Source organism: Micromys minutus, assembly GCF_963924665.1.
Source record: "Micromys minutus genome assembly, chromosome: 27".
Classification (NCBI taxonomy): domain Eukaryota; kingdom Metazoa; phylum Chordata; class Mammalia; order Rodentia; family Muridae; genus Micromys; species Micromys minutus.
In genome coordinates this window covers 4,144,717-4,159,750 of record NC_137962.1, presented here as the reverse complement: position 1 = coordinate 4,159,750, position 15,034 = coordinate 4,144,717, and the positions used below count along the sequence as shown (strand labels likewise).

At 41.4% G+C, this 15,034-nt stretch overlaps 2 pseudogenes across 2 annotated transcripts; both read right to left on the bottom strand.

Moving 5' to 3' along the window:
- Positions 1-576: 576 nt before the first annotated feature.
- LOC308438446 (ADP/ATP translocase 2-like) lies at positions 577-1,432 on the bottom strand (annotated as a pseudogene). Its single transcript has one exon. The product of its transcript is annotated as an ADP/ATP translocase 2-like (transcript).
- Positions 1,433-1,769: 337 nt separating this feature from the next.
- Positions 1,770-2,665, bottom strand: LOC308438115 (heterogeneous nuclear ribonucleoprotein A1-like; annotated as a pseudogene). The gene has a single exon. The product of its transcript is annotated as a heterogeneous nuclear ribonucleoprotein A1-like (transcript).
- Positions 2,666-15,034: the final 12,369 nt, after the last annotated feature.

Genomic DNA, 15,034 nt, shown 5'->3' with positions numbered 1-15,034 from the left:
TAATCAAAATCTGTTCTGCAGCTCTTAGTCTCAGAAACTCTAGACTCAAGGCCCAACTCTTACATGCTGCTCTTAGATCTCTGCTACAGGGGCTCATCCCACCTTCTGGGATATTTTCTTTCTTTTTTTCTTTCTTCCTTTTTGTTGTTGTTCTTGTTGTTCTTGGAATGCGATGGCCCCTGGTGTGTAGAAAGCTTGTAGCCTGACTAGAAATTACTCTTAGCTCTAGCACAGGCAAGGAAGACTAGTCCATCTATCAGGGGACAGTTTCATCATTGGTTCTTTTGGGGTTTTGTTTGTTTGTTTTATGTTTTTGATTTGGATATTTTTATTTCTTTGATTTTTTTATTATCAGGAGTGGGTGAAATAAAAAACATAATTGAGTCCCATCATTATTGTCATTATGAAAATGGCCTTAAGAGAAAACTGGTCAGATAAATATTATTGCTTCCCACTTTCCAACTGGTTAATAGTTGCCATTGACAACAGACAAGTCCAGAGTATCTGTCCAGAATGGCCAAGAATATGGTATATTATACAACATGCCTGTTCTCGGGGAGAACTCCTAGGACATAATTATATGTACTTCTTGATCTCCTCTTAAAAGACAAGCACAAAGGCACCATCCATGACTCTGAGAACGTTGTACCATGCACCCTTGAACAAAGCCTTGCTTCCTTCCTCTCCAGCGATCTTCTGCCAGCCTGTATACATGATATCAGTTTTTTTGCATCCAGACTGCATCGTCCTACAACGGTGAATTGTGTCAAAAGGATAAGAAGTCAGACCAGCAATAGCAGTGACAGACTGTGCAGTCATTCAGATGATGAAGATGGTGGTATTTTGGGGACCTGGGAGCATCCCTGTGCAGGATAGATAACAAGGCAGGCAGATGGGTAGATGATAATGCTCTGTATTGACACATCCCATCAGATTTGTAGATCTTAACCAGGCAGTCACCAAGGCCTTTGAATTCCCTTCCAGCTCCAGATTTGCCCACATCAGCTGCTAGAAGGGAATGGGAAAAATCAAGAGGGTCCACAAAGCACAAGGATGTGGCCCCAGCAGCACCACCTGATGCCAGGTTCCCTACAAAATAGTTCCAAAACTGGGTCCTCTTGTCCACACCACCCAGAAAGATCTGCTTGTATTTATCTTTGAAGTCAGAGTTGAGAGCCTGGGTGGGGAAGTATCTGATGACATTGGCCAGGTTACCATGTCAGAAGGACAGGACTCCCTGTTCCTGGGGGATACACACCGCTCAGTCTATAATGCCCTTGTATTGCTTATCTGCTGTGATTTCCTTGCTGGCATGCTGCACCTTTCACAGCAGCTTGACCAGCTTGATGGGTGCTACCATCGTATTGGAGATGGATGCAGCCACTCCACCAGCCAAGAAGTCCTTGGCTCAGGACACAGCGGCATCTGCCATGTTGAAAGAAAAAAAAGAAGAGGCAGGCGAGTGGGGGACAGGACTGTCTTGACAATCAGCTCTGACTCCTGGACTCTGGGTAGTTTCATCATTGGTAACAATGGCTATGTCTCTTGGCTCTTCAACAGAGTAGCTATGATGAAAGGAGCTGATGCTTAGAAGTACACATAAGACCATGGTGCTTGTGAACTACATTTTTAATGCTCAGCACTCAGTACCAGCTATGCAAAGGCTTCCTTCATACACCATAAACCTCTTCTGGTTCTAATAACCATTGCTCTTACATCTATATTTCCTAATCCATCCTCTTTCCAGGACAGATGAGCAAGTATTTTATTTAAGTATTTACAGATATTTCCAACTTGGTAGGGCAGAGTAAATAGGTATCTCCAAAATTTCCTCCCTTCATTGTTCCAAAATTTGAAGACTGGTTGTTGTAATTGCCAAAATCATTGTAGCTTCCACCACCTCCAAAATTGCTTCCGTCATTGCCAAATCCATTATAGCCATCCCCACTGCCACCATATCCACCACCACCATGGCTGCCACCAAAGCCACCACGCCCACTGAAGTTCCCTCCTCGACCAAAATTGTCATTTCCACCAAAACCACCTCCACGACCGCCACCGAAGTTTCCAGAACCACTTCGACCTCTCTGGCTGGATGAAGCACTAGCCATCTCTTGCTTTGACAGAGCCTTTCTTACTTCACAGTTGTGGCCATTCACAGTATGGTATTTCTGAATAACAATCTTATCTACAGAATCATGGTCATCAAAGGTGACAAAAGCAAAGCCCCTCTTTTTTCCACGCCTCTGTCAGTCATAATTTCAATCACTTCAATTTTCCCATACTGCTCAAAATAGTCTCGTAGGTGATGTTCTTTAGTGTCTTCTTTAATATCACCAGTAAAGAGCTTTCTCACAGGTAAGTGTGCACCCGGTCTCTGAGAGTCTTCTCTTGACACAGCTCTCTCAGGTTCCACAACTCTTCCATCCACCGTGTGTGGTCTTGCATTCATGGCAGCATCCGCTTCCTCCACAGTGGCATGTGTGACAAACCCAAAGCCCCTGGATCTCTTGGTGTTTGGATCTCTCATTACCACGCAATCAGTGAGTGTTCCCCATTGCTCAAAATGGCTCCTCAGACTCTCGTCGGTTGTTTCGAAGCTCAGCCCTCCTATGAAGAGCTTCCGCAGCTGTTCCGGCTCCTTGGGAGACTCTGACTTAGACATGACGGCAGACATGAGAGTCTTCTGCGATGCTTCTTCGGCAGCGTGAGAAAGCCCCACTAAGCTGTTCTTTACACAAAACTAAATAAGCCACCCTAACCTAGCTCCGTAACCATAACTCTGCCATTCTCGCTGCTTCTGTGGGCTTTACTCGCCTGCTAGACTATAAACTGCTTGGGAAAAGCAGACCCATGCCAGACCATATCCCTGCATCTGTTTGCAAGAATACAGAACCACCTAGGCTTCCTCTGAGAGTAGCAGTTGGAAGAATTAGATGATTGTAGGAATAAAGCCCGGTCAGACCCAGAGTGTATAGAAGGACTTCTTCCACAGAAGCTGCTATGGGCACAGTGAAATTTTCTATTTGCTCTTTGTGCAGCAAAACTCTGGAATCTGGCTACTGAAGAGGAATGAAGGAAAACAGAGGGGCGAGAGATTGGGGCTAGAGATTCATGCTGCAATGCCTGTGCTGAGCTCCTGTTTCATTGTGGGTATGTGTGCATGCCATGACATATCAGGAAAGCTTTCCCCAGGGGCAGGCTTTCACTTTTCCTGACTTTGAACATGTTGAAAGATCACACATACGTTTCCAGTGAAGTCACTGACGATCACAGGAAACCAGACACAGCGACAGCTGCTGGCTCCTGTCACCCCAAGGCGATTTAATCTCTTGGCCTCACACTAGGAAAATTGTTGAAGGGAGGTAAAGATGTTGGTATTTTTGTTTTATTTAAAAAAAAAGGAAATGGAAAATGTGAAGAAAAAAAGAGCATCAGAACAAGGAGAAATTATATGGCTAGAGACAGCTGCTAGTATTACAGACAGCTGAGAAAGACAAGGAAGGGCCCTAACCCATATGGATGAAAGTGTGGTTAGGAGCAGCGGGTGGGCAGAGAGGTGCTCTTGGGAAAATATGATTTCCTTTGTAGCACGAGATGCCAGACACTATCCAACTTCCAGAAAAATCAGTCTATGAGTCTGGAACTAGGGCTTTTTGTGAACCAGAATACCAGGACTCATAAACAATATCAGCTGTCCTAGTGAGGATGAGAAACAAGAGAAGGACAATTAACAGGCCAGGGGACCCTGAAAACAGTCATTAAAGTCTTCACGGATGTGGGCAGCAGTGTTGCACAGCTGTTGAGCATGTCAATTAGGGGTTTAGGGTTGGGGTGGGAGTGATGACATATCTAGGAGACCAGCAGCTCTCACCCTGCCTGAATGCATGGTGGAATGCAGGCCCCACTCTGGGCTTCTTTCCCAAGGCAGAAGGAAAGAGGGAACTGGATGTGGAGTAAATATTTGCTACTATGGTTCGATACGTACACGTTTAGTCAAGAATAGGTGATCAGCGATTTCTGCATCAGTTCTGAAAGAGCTAATCTTGGGCTACAGAGATAAGACAGCTGCCACAGTGTGTGCCACCCAAGCACGAAGACTGGAGAACAATCCCGGAAACAACATGGTGGAAAAAGAGAACCGACTCTTTAATGTTGTCATTTGTGCACATATATGTATGTATGAGTCCATACATATAGGTACACAAGTATATTAATGCACTTTTTAAAATTAAGGCTCAAACAAGGTAGATGGCTCTTGAGAAAGAATACTAGCGGTTTGCTTCTGTCCTCTATATACACCTGAGTGAACACATACATCACCCGATACACACAAGAACACAAAAATCATATATGCACACCCTATGCATACAAGCACAGAGACATGCGACAATGAGAAAGCTTAGCTCACCATGATACTGAAGCAATTGCTTACTGACAGGACTTAGTCTACTAGTGGAATTATGATCATACCTCCTACAAATAAGAAGTCTTTGCTCTCAATTGATTTATCAGTTCAAAATACTCTGCAGAGCCACATAAACAGTAAAGTACAATATGCAGAAATCTGTGTTGTGAGCGGCCCATGGACTCCCTGGAAATAGTGAGGTTGAAGGAAGGATGGAAAGGGATGGGGTTGAGCAAGCAGAAGAACAAAGGCCAAGACAAAGAGCAGCAATAAGGAAAATCAGGCTAAGGGCAAAACCTTTACCATATTTCATTTATGTGTTTTGCATTTCAATATGCAAAGTCTTTTATTAATTCTTAAACACACAGGAGCTCTGCTTCTTTGCTGAATTTCCTCCTAGTTCACTTTCACATTTTCCTCTCAGAATGCTCCTCCCTTGGTGTATCTATGTTTTGCAAGGACTTTAGGTGACCCCTGTGAAAGGGTCACTCCATCCTGAAAACTGCTGGTCTATCCCAATAACCGAAGTCCTCATCTCTCATCCATGCATCTTCCCTTTGCAATAGACCAAAACCATTAGAGAAACGCAAGCAATCAAATTGCAGCATTATAACACCTAGCCTCAGTGGATACATCTGAAAAATAACTCTCACACCCAAGATTCAAAGAACATTGAAGAAGAGGGGGTGGAAAGATTATGTGAGCCACACAGGTCAGGGTGCTATGAGATGGTGTCTCCTCAAGTAATATAAGAAGTGATACCCATAAAATCTCATCAACATGATTGGCTAAGCATGAGTTGAACAAGAACAACAGCAATAGACATACTAAAGTGGAGAGGGGGAAGACACAGTGGCTCCAACCCTACAACAAGAACAACTAAGGAATACTAAGAGCAGCAGCAATAGTCTTTTCCTGGGTAGGTGCATACCAGTTGGTTATCTAATACCAAACGGTTGGCCCCGAGGACATACATACAAGTTGTAGTAATTGGGGTACCCGTAGAATCAGTAGAGAGTACACATCAAGACCCAAAATTCTTGTCACAAAAATGTATTACTCTGAAGGGGCAAGCAAGGGAGGGGAGTACATAAGCAGCCTCTGCACTGGACAAAAGCAGAGATCAAACAGGAGATTTATTTATTTTTCTTGTTTCTTTTTTTTTCTCAAGTGTGGGTTTTTAAGGAGAAAAGACAGAAAGTGTGTGTTAGGTTGAATTAGTAAGTTCTGCTTGGACAGGTTAGCCAGTGTAGACAAATAATGAATTTTTATTGCTGTACCTTGGTATCTAGCTAGCCTCAGGAATGGGTCAGTGCCCAAATAAGGGAACATACCTTGGAGGCTAGCATTAGGAATATGCTCTAGGTGTTTGGCAAGGGAGATATACGGGAGAAAGTAAGACATGTCAGTACCATGTTCACTATATTCGAGCCTATTTGAAAGCCTTGTACACGTAACATTATACAGGCTGAGAAGGCTGAATTCACATAGTTAGGAATATAAGTGTGTCTACATATATAAGGATGTAATGTAATAACAATGAAAAAGAGGCTATCAGCTTGAAAGATAGCAAAAGATGGTTATATTGAGAGGGGTAAAGGAGAAAGGGAAATGCTGTGATTATAACTTAAAAACAAACAAAAAGCTCAGCAGAACATCAACTCTCTTAAGCAAAAACTGAGATAGCCAAAATTAGACATAGATAATGTATGCAGAGAGAAGTGGACTTCTGTAACTCTCTTTGTGCTTTTACCATTGAGTCTGAGCTTAGTGAACGCTGGTTCCATGTGTTGAGGGGACTTCTCTTTTCATTTTCTTGGCTTTCCATCCAGTAGTTCTGTCACTTGTCTTGGATAATATGTTGAAGTTCCAACTACAATTGTGGCCTTATCTATTTCTTACTTCGGATCTCTCCATTTTTGCATAAGATGTCTGATATTTTGTTGGGTTTTATTAATTTTTATTTTTTAGTTTATAATATAACTACATCATTTCCCTTTTCTCTTTCCTCCCTCCCAATCCTTCCATATCACCCTCTTTTGTGTCATTCCAATTAATAGCTTCTTTTTCACTAATTTCTACTGTATTGTATTCATCTACATGTATACATGCACATATCCCTAAATATATGCATACAGTCGTTTCAGTCCATATAATTATTCCAAAATGAGTCCTAGTTTTGATTCATGGAAGCCAACTGACAGACACATATTAAGTTAAAGTCAAGAAAGAAGGAATCAAGATCTGGGAAATGATTCAGTAAGTAAATTGTTTGCTGCATAAGTTTGAAGACCAGAGTTCAGATCCCCAGTGCATATTTTGAGCAAAAGAATCTAGGTAGAAAAGTAGACACTTGGCTCCTTAATATAGTGTGATGAGGGAAGGAGTATTTAGACTCCTGGAACTCACTGGTAGGCCAGTCTAGCCTAACTGGAAAGCCCCATGCTCAATGAGAGATTCTGTCCAAAAGCGAATACAGAGAGTTGTAGAGAAGGACATGCAATATCAGCCTCTGGCCCCTACATGAGCATGCATGTGTGAGCACACCTGCACACCCATGTATATTTATACACATACATATTTCCTCAACATAAAAGAATAAAGAAAGAAAGAGAAGGAAGCAGGGAGGGAGAAGCCAATGATTAAATGGCTAATTGCAGATTCAACTCCTGTTCTAACCTCAATTGTAAAGCATTCATTTTACCCCTGTTCTATAATTGGCACACACTGGTCACAGTACTGCAAAGATCAAATGTGATGTTTCCAACTTGACATTGATTCTAGAACCTTTATTGGGTATGACCATCTAAAATAAATCAGGAGGAGATGGTGACGGTGGGGGGCATCATGGCTACATAGAACAGTAACCAGCAATTTATTATAGGAAAGAGACAGATATGCTTGAAAAATAGCTTGTGTTTGGTGAACCTAAACTGTGGACTATGAGGGGTCAGAAGGGGATGAGGGTGCAGTAAGCCTCAGTGGACCAGAAAAAGCTTTAAGAATCATTTCTTCTAGCTACTGGCTGAGTGAACAGGAACACGGATGTGGCTTTCTAGATTTACCAGCTTTTTCGGGTTTATTATCCCAACACAGAACCGGTCCTTGGTCTTGGCACCTTGTAGTGAGTGCTATTTTACCAGCTGGGACTTGTTTTGAGTCACAGAGAGATAGGAAGCTCTCAAACAGGAAGTTGGGATAAGGTTTCACTGACAACTCTGCAATTTTGCTCATGACTTAAGAGCAAAGGAATGCTTACTGCAAACGTGTGTTGTCACCACCACCCAGTAAAGAACACACATACACAAATATGTATGTGTGAGCCCCAAGTGTTTGCTGTCAGTCTATCTTGCCAAGAGCCCCTTTGGTCATAAAGGCAAAACTTTCTATTCCTTCAGTATGAATATTCCTCTTTTAAGTTCCCAAAGGTCAATTGTTTCAGAAATATGAAAATTTGTTCCTCTCCCATTGAAACTTCAGAAGTAACCAGGCACTGTAATTAGAAAATGCTTCTTAAATGTAGTGCCTAATGGAGCCTCAGGTGAACACATCCCTACTATGGACCCTTATCAACGTTTTCAAACAAAGTGCTCTAGGGTTCTGCATCTTCTGGATTCAGTCCCAGAAAAACACTTCTCATCATGATGTTGGTGTGGCCTAATAACAAAATCATGAAATATGCTTACAATTTCCTGATAATTCCTTATCACAGTCACAGCTCAGTGTGTGGTGTGTAGACAGGTACCAGTCTATGCTCTTTAAATCTTTCACAACAAGGTTAGTATTGATGTTTGGAGCCATCTGGACACTTGATGGTGCTATGTTAATCAGGTATGAAGGAAAAAGATTCAACTCGCCCAGCAGAATCTGCAAAGGTGTCTCTGAACTCCACTAGTGAAAATTACATGTGTTACTAACTCCACACTCTCCACAGCTCTGACTAAGACAAACTGGCCCTTCACCACAGGGGTGAAGAAGGGGTGTGTAGAATAAAGTCTGAGGATTTCACCATAGATCCTTCAATATCTGACATACAGCTATGAGACCTGCAACATCTGACCCTTGGAAACGTTCATTCTGCCGAGGGTGACACCAAATTTGCATCTCTTCCATCTGAAATGGCTTCCTTATGTTGTGTGCCCAGAAGCTTTCTCCTTTGTAATTTTATTACAACAGTGCCTGGGAAACCATGGCTGATGTCATCCCTAAACCTCCAATAAAGACTACCCCTCCTTACATCCTTCCTTGTGGCCAGGAGACTTGCACAAATGATATGTGATACTGCCAAGTTCTGCATGAATAAAAAAAGCTACTTTTTGTAGTAAGCAGTTTTGGCCCACTGATATGTCTCTTGAGTACTTTTCATATATCTTCTTGAAGACAATGTCTATTTCTTGAATATCTTTGTGTTTCTAACATCTTCAGGCTGTCAACAAAAGGAGGACTCTGGGATGTTGTCAATTTCATAGTACAGCCCTTTGGCTGGCTCCTCATAGCCTGTTCCACTGTCAAATGATTCAAACAGAAACTACAATTTGCAATTTTAACTTTGACCTACTGACTTAGCTAAGTATCTTTTACAAAATTGAGGCCAGAAGAAAAGGGACACAAGTTAGGGCTGGCAAACAGCATCCGATAGCTATTGACAAATAGAAGGAGACCCAGTGTTTCTCTTGTTGAGCAGGAATTAGGTTGGTATTGTGAATAATTAAAGCAGTTGCCTTTCTACCTCACTCTTAACCTTGCTAAGCTTCCTGGATGAGGTAGTGCTCTCCTGTGGGTCTCACCCTGCATATCAGATTCCACAGATACAAAATGAAGCTGAAAGTATGTATTATTCTCTGGTTACTCAAATGAGAAAATCCTATGCCCCATATTACACAAGAACAGTGCAATAGAAAACCATTTATACAACTGGTTCATCAGCTCTTCATCTGAAGTGAATTTCAAACCCAATTCTGCTGCACATTTAATGTTTTTGAACAATAGATTTAATTCATGTAAGACACAGCAACACCATTGGGTAAAGGTCATTTTTCACTCTGTGGCTTTTTTGGTGAAGAGGTTAATGTGCTCACAAACATAATCTTTCTTTTGAACCTTTGGCACCTTCCCAGCACTGGCCCACCTAATCTAGAACAGGCATCCCAATCCTTACTCCTGGCCACATTTGATTCATTATTCCATCTAGTCTTCAGTGAAAGACTGCTGTTTCTCAAATCATCCCTTAACTGCATGGCCTATGATTTTTTTCTTTCTTGGTCCCTTAAAAATTGAGCTTTCAAAATAAAATGATGCCAAAGATGTCACCTTATCTCTAACTGTTGAGTGGAGCAAATAGAATCCAGTGATTCTGATGCCCCCTCCTTCCATTTGATGTGAGAAACAAAGCAACAAGAAGAAACAAACAGAAATATTTGTCCTAGGGTTTTCATCTTGTGAATAAACACCACGATCCAGGCAACGTTTATAAAGGACAATCTTTAATTGGGGCTGGCTTACAGTTTCAGTGGTTTTAGTCCATTATATACATGGCAGGAAGCATGGAAGTGTCCAGGTAGACATGGCACTTGAAGAAGGAGCTAAGAGTTCTGCATCTTCATCTTACTGTAGCAGGGAGAGACTATTTCCTGAGTAGCTAGGAGGAGAGAAACTTCTCCACTGGGGAGAGACTGAACATGGAAAATCAAGGACCACATTATTCAGGGACACACTTCCTCCAACAAGGCCACAGCTGTTCCAACAAGGTCACACACCTAATAGTGACATTTCCCATGGGACAAATGTAAACATTCAACCTAAAAAATAGTGAAAGACCAGGTATTTTGCATCTCTTGAACAAGCAAACAATTGTCAGAAATAATGGGATCATGAGATAGTCAAAGGGGTTCCAAGAATGATTGCTATACAAAACAGTAATTAAATTCATTGTAACATCACAGCTAAAATACAGGAGTAAAGAAACATGTTATTTCTAGAGTAAAATTCACATATATCCATATATGAGCCCTTTTTTAAAAGTCCGTTTCTCCCACATCCTATCCTCCAAATAAAAACTCTCCATGATTTTGGGTTGTGAATTCCAATGAGACATTCCTTCCTCAGAGGTCAGAGGACTGTAGACTTCTTTCTGCTCAGTCTCCAGTGTGTCTCTCAGAGGACTGTCTCCTTGGCAGCCCCTGAATCTCTTACTATCTTTCAAGTCCCTTTCAGCTAATTGACAGCCAGCTTCCACCCAACCTCACCCCCCAGTGCCACACTCCTGGTTTGATACACATATTACTGTTTTGAAAGCAATGTTCCCAGCAGCAGTCCCCAGAGGGTCTGCACACCCAGGAGGAAGGGGATAAGTCTGAAAATTCAGTTATAATTGAATTTGAATTTAGGAAGTCTCTTTTGATTCACAAGTAACACCATAACAGCATATCTCTTACAATGTAATGAAAAGGGGTTATTTTTTTTCTTCATAAGAAAGTGGAAGAGAATCCTAACACATCTTCCCACCCATCTATATAAATTAATTCAGTTTCAGTTAATTTGAATGCCCACAGATAGAGCCACAAGAAATCCCTTTCCTAGGTCTCTGGTGCCCCCTACTGGTCATTGATGCTGAGACTAGAAATATAGAACAAGACTCATGTCCAAAGTTGGATCATTTCACTTACCTTAAAGAAGATGTCATCTTGAAGGAGTCTTGCCTAGTAGCTAGTTATCCAGTAGATACAAACAACACTGTGTTCCAAAGTACCTGTGTTTTGAATACTGTGTGTTTTCTTTTCTTATTAGCTCTGTATGTGAGTAAATCATTGTTCAACTCCCCATTCCTTGCCCTGAAAACAGACAAACACAAAACAAACAAACAAGCAGGATGTAATACCTAGAGGCTCTGAAATGACTCAATCGTCCCACTCTTCAACAGACTCTGTTTCTGGCTTTGTTATTATCATCATCCCGCTTATCTCCATAATGGCTTAGACAATGGAAGGGTCCTAAAGGGGGGTCCCTCTTAATTGTGTGCACCATTAATTCAGTTAATGAGAAGATGAGCACAATGTGACATTGTTTTATTAAAGCTATCTGCTGCTCTTGCACACATCTGGGTCATTTCTATATTAATAGAAAATTACATTCCATATACTTTCAGATCTAATTAAAGTATAAATGTGTTGTTAATTACCAATGTTCCTTGTAATTTATAAACACACCATCACCCTCCATTGACTGATTAGGGCTTATGCACTTGTTGCTTGATGCTGTATCTCGGAACACTAGATCACACAAAACAGAAATTTTCCTGTGTGAAATATATTATGCTTATAGCAGCAGAAGTTTTAAAGTGATGGTATATTTTAAGTTGTATTAATTTTTTACTAAAAAAAGGGTGGGTTCATAAAATTGGAAAGTCAGAGAATTCTTGATTGTAAACTTCCTGCCTTGGAAAGCCAATAAAAATGCTGACCATATAAGCTCACTAGAGCTGGCTGTGGCCCATGCCTACGACTCTAACAAAGTTCAGAGTAGTTCAGACGGTTAACACGCTCCTTTAAGTATTTATATACACGTTGTAGAGTCATCCTCTGAGTATGACACACATCAGACCAGCTGTGACTGCTTACGAGGAACCCTCAAAATCAGGCCTTCTGGCTGTGGGCAGACCTTCATAGAAAGAGGATGTACAGGTCTTCAGACCCTCTCTTGATGTCTCATCCAGTCCCTCTTGAATCTTCCCTAATTGAGCATAGTCCCAGGGTCTCTAGGGTATAAAGTGTGGAAGGTTTTATTCAATATTAGAATAGCCACTCCAGCTTGCTTCTTGGAGCTGTTTGCTTGGAAGTTTTTTTCCCACCCTTTTACTCTGAGATAGTGTCTGTCTTTGTCTCTGAGATGAGTTTCCTGTATGCAGCAAAAGGCTGAATTTTGTTTATATATCCAGTCTGATAGTCTATGTCTCTTTATTGGAGAGTTGAGACCATTTATGTTAATAGATATCAAGGAATAGTTGTTTCTGTTTCCTGCTATTATTGCTTTTTTGGGTTGAGTTGTGTCTGTGTTTTTTTTCTTCTTTTAGTTTTCTTGTTTAGGAGTTTTCTTGTTCTTACTAGGCTGTATTTTCCCTCATTGTATTGGGTTTTCCACCTATAATTTGTTGTAGTGCTGGGTTTGTGGTCAGATATTGTGTGAATTTTGATTTGTCTTGAAATATCTTCGTCTCTCCATCGATGGTGATTGATAGTTTTGCTGGGTATAGCAGCTTGGGCTGGCACTTGTGCTCTCTTAAGGAGTGCATGATGTCTGTCCAGACTCTTCTAGCTTTCATAGTCTCTGTTGAGAAATCGGGTGTGAGTCTGATTGGTCTGCCTTTATATGTTACCTGACCTTTTTCCCTTACTGCTTTTAGTATTCTTTCTTTACTTTGGGCGCTTGATGTTTTTACTATTATGTGTCGGGAGGTATTTCTTTTCTGGTCCAACCTATTTGGAGTTCTGAAGGCTTCTTTTATGCTCGTGGTCATCTCATTCTTGAGGGTAGGGAAGTTTTCTTCTATGATTTTGTTGAAGATATTTACTGTGCCCCTTAGTTGATACTCTTCTCCCTCTTCTATTCCTATTATCCTTAGGTTCGGTCTTCTCATTGTGTCTTGGATTTCCTGGACATTTTGGGTTAGGAGCTTTTTTTTTTTTTTTTTTTTTTGCATCTTCTCTGGCTGTTTTGTCTATGTTTCCAATGTTGTCTTCTGCCCCCGAGATTCTCTCTTCGATCTCTTGTAATCTATTGGAAATGCTTGCTTCTGTGACTCCTGATTTCTTTTTTTGGTGTTCTGACTCTAGAGTTATCTCTTTTAGTGTTTTCTTTATTGTGTCAATCTCTGTTTTAATTTCCCTCTTCCATTCCTTTATTTCTTTGGTTCTGTTTTCCTCTAGTTCTTTGAGTTCTTTGAGTGTTTTTCTTGTTTCTTCTTTAAAAGCTTCTGAATCTTTTTGCTTTTCCTCCCTTTCTTGTTTAAGTAACTCTATCAGCGTCTTGAGGCATGATTTCAGGTCTGTGTCTTTTTTTTCTCGAGTGTTTGGAGTTCCGATGTTTGCTGTTATGGGAGAGCTGGGCTCTGGTGTTGCTAGATTGTCTTGGTTCCCTTAGGATATACTCTTTCTCTTTACTCTTGCCATTTTGTTGTCAGTGATATGTTCTTACCTTTCCCTTGTATCTGGTCTGTGTCCCTGGTTCTCCACTGGTTGAGGGGTCAGGTGGGTCGAGCCCTGTTTTATGCCTCAGAGTCGTCGGGTGTGAGCAGAAGTTCCAACGTTCTGTTTCTGTTTGCTGGATCAGGCAGGGCAGGGCAGGGCAAGGCAGGGGGTGCACTTTCCTTGTGTACTCCGAAGAGATCTTTCTGCTCCCCTGCAGCCCAGGTCTCCCACCCACCAGTTGCTCAGCCTCTATGAGCCGCTGAACCGGGTGGCAGGTAGGCCAGGCTCTGCTCTGCGTCTGGAAGTCGCCTCCGGGTGGAAACAGAAGTTCTAATTTTCTGTTCCCAATTGCTGGATCGGGCAATGCGGGGCAGGGCAAGGTATGGTGTGCACTTTCCGTGTGCACTCCGCAGAGATCTCTCTGCTCCCCGGCAGTCCAGGTCTCCCACCCACCACTTTCTCAGCCTCCACGAGCTGCTGTTCCGGGTGGCAGATGGGCCAGGCTCCGCTCTGCGTCCTCGAAAAACCAGTATTTTAAGCTAAACATTTTCTATAGGTACTACCTACCTAATGATGGAAATTTAAAAAGAGAAGCAAAGGACCAAGTTACTTCCACAGAGCAGAACTAGGTTAATGACATTTCAGAATATTTATAGGCAAGTACATCAATAATTTTCTTATCTGTTCAGGTTATCACAGAATTGGAGACTTATCATCATAGAGACAAAAACCAACATAGTTCTAGACACTAAAAGGTTGAATTCAAGTCTGTCATTGTCAGTGTGGAGAATCTACTTCCTGGCATCAGCCAGAAATAGTACTTTGTTAATGAGCCTCAAAAAGGGGGACAAGATATGTGTGTGTGTGTGTGTGTGTGTGTTACCCTATGTAAAAACAGGAGGACTTTAACCCCCACAGCTCTCCTATCTGGGATTGGGTGTCAGTGTGCTAATTTGGAGGTAGAGGACACAGCCTCTTAGAAGTTAAATTTTACAATGTTTGGTACGTAATTAAAACTTATCTAGTTAAAAATATTACCAGGTTTTCAAAATGCAGCTAATTCAAAACCATAAAAATATACATGCCAAGTATCAAAACTGATCCTGAGCTGTTGAAATTTATTTCCATCGACTTGAATTACTTGGACTTGAAGTCTCATAATTGCTTTCTTCTCTCTCTTTACCTATTAGAGATTATTTTTCCCTTGAATTCACAAGCAGCACTCTCTTGTGAAATGTACCGAAGATTTTTCCAGATATTTGAAGCAGTAAAAGAGTTTTTTCCTGACAATTTATCCACCATTTTGTTTGGAAGTCTTTTTTCATATCTGTGCTCTATAAATAATTCAGTCTATGGAACTCTTGAAGGACAAAAAATTTATCACGAGCCTTTAGTAAAACGAAGCCTCCCATCTGTCCAGTATTGTCAAAGATAACCAAAAAGA